The following is a 2,098-nucleotide window of genomic DNA, read 5'->3' as shown; positions in this document are numbered from 1 at the left end:
AAAAAAAAAAAAGTAATTTCAGAGCATGTAGCCTTGAAAAGTCACTGTCTACAGTGGTTAGCCTTTAAAGTAGTTTGCTGCCTCTCTGTAGGAGTTAAATCAGGGACAAAAGGAATAAAATAGGAAGCATATCACTTTGATGATGTGTGATGTGTGTCTTATCTATTACAGAAAGCGTTTTCCTACTGAGAGGAAAATGGAGTGATCTTCACTGGCACAGTGAGGCCTTTCTGCCGACACTCTTACAAAGGGTCTGAAGCAGATAAAAACCTCCAAAATCTGTCTCAATCATCCTAGCATTTCGTAAGAGAGGACTATTCAAATCTCTCTGAAAGTAGCTGATAGTGCCACTGTCTCCAAGAAAAAAAATGGCTCCTGAGGACACTTAGGGCCTTAGAAATACCCCTTTTGGCCTAATGCAATAAAAGAATATGGCTGTGACTGCAGCACATATTATACCTGTTCTGACAGCAGAGTCAGAGACTTCTGTACCCAGACAGGGCAATTGCTTATGAATTCAACTGAATTTCTGTTGCAGATGTATTCCTAGAGTTAATACAATTGTTTAGATGTGCAACAGGAATTCGGGATGAACATAACATAGAAACTGAGTATGCTGAGCAATCATCCAGCAAGACAGGCTGGATGTTTTGTAGATGTACACTGACAGCAAAGATGTCTCATCTTCTGTCTGAGGACTAATGCCATTGCTTACCGAAGGTGATGGTTGACATAAGTTTTCAGTCTGATCATCTGCATAAAAAACAGGGACAAATGGCCAAATACACACAACAAGCAGAGTGAAGGGAATTTGGGGAAAGCTAAATTGAAATAACTTTTGTTTTAGAGTTTTCTGCTACTTTAATAGTCAGATGAGTGAGTTGATAGCTGCTAGAAAGCCATTTTTTGTGTCTGCGTGTATGTATCAATATCTGTCCACATGTGCTAATGTATAAAATTTGCACAGAACTTGCACTTTCCTCAGAATTAGCAGTCCTTTAGATTGAGGGCTAAGTGCAATTTCTATTGAACAAAGAGATAATTATGGTTCATTAGTAGACTAGGTGCTCTGTTCTCTTTCAATTTAGAGCATTGCCTTTTCTTTCTATTGAATCAATGAAATATCACTTTGAAATAAATACTGAAAAGTGCAGTACAAATCTAAATAACAGCAAGGAGAAGAAAAATCCTTTTAAGCCTAGAAAAATCTTCTTGTTCTTAAACTTTGTGGGTAAAATCTTGGACAGATTGAAGACAAAGTCAAGACTCACACTTATTTTTGTGGGGCCAAGATTTCAGTGTGCTTTATGTATTCTCAGTGTGCGTAACTTCGGCCTTTCTAAAGAGATTTATAGCAGACAGAAGAAACTATAACGCTATAAAATGCTGTTGTGTACATACAAAGTGAATTAATAGACACCAAAGATTTGGCACTTAAAAGTCAGATTTGAAAATGTAGTCCTTTATCAGTTTGAACAAATACACGTAGTAAATCCTGATAATGCCTGTGAAACAGTTTGCACATTTTTGAGACTATGGTTTCTGGGTATTGCAGAATACCCAGCTTTGCTTGCCTAGCACTCGAGTCTGTAATCAGTGGCAGCTTCATTTGAGTCAAGACTAAAGAGCAAGTCCTGGTAATGCATTGCAGAATACTCCTCTCCCTGGGTGTTATCTCTGCATACAGTAAGTATAGATCTGGAAACTTTCTGTGGGGAATTCAGTCCATTTCCCGTATACAAAAATTCTGCCTATACACTGAAGCAGATGAACTCTTGTTTGTAGGAAAAAATTCATAGACCTGGATACAATGCAGTTTTGAACTATTAAGCCATGCATTTTTCAAAATAAGGAAACATGATTGAAGAACTCTAAAAAGGCAAAACTGTGATCTTTTAAACAGCGCAGCATGAAATGCATATTTCTGATATTCATACTGGCAATAAGGGAGAGAAATCATGTGAATAGGCTGTATAGTTGGGCTCAAAATTAGTCTTGAAAGAGACCTTTAAGCAGCAATATCCCCAGCAGTTATGAAAGTGGAAGTGGACTATCAATCTGTAATGAAAACTGATTTTAATCTCAGGATCTCCTGTGA

The sequence above is a fragment of the Meleagris gallopavo genome, chromosome 1, assembly GCF_000146605.3.
Source record: "Meleagris gallopavo isolate NT-WF06-2002-E0010 breed Aviagen turkey brand Nicholas breeding stock chromosome 1, Turkey_5.1, whole genome shotgun sequence".
Lineage (NCBI taxonomy): Eukaryota > Metazoa > Chordata > Aves > Galliformes > Phasianidae > Meleagris > Meleagris gallopavo.
Note: the sequence above shows the minus strand (reverse complement) of the source record.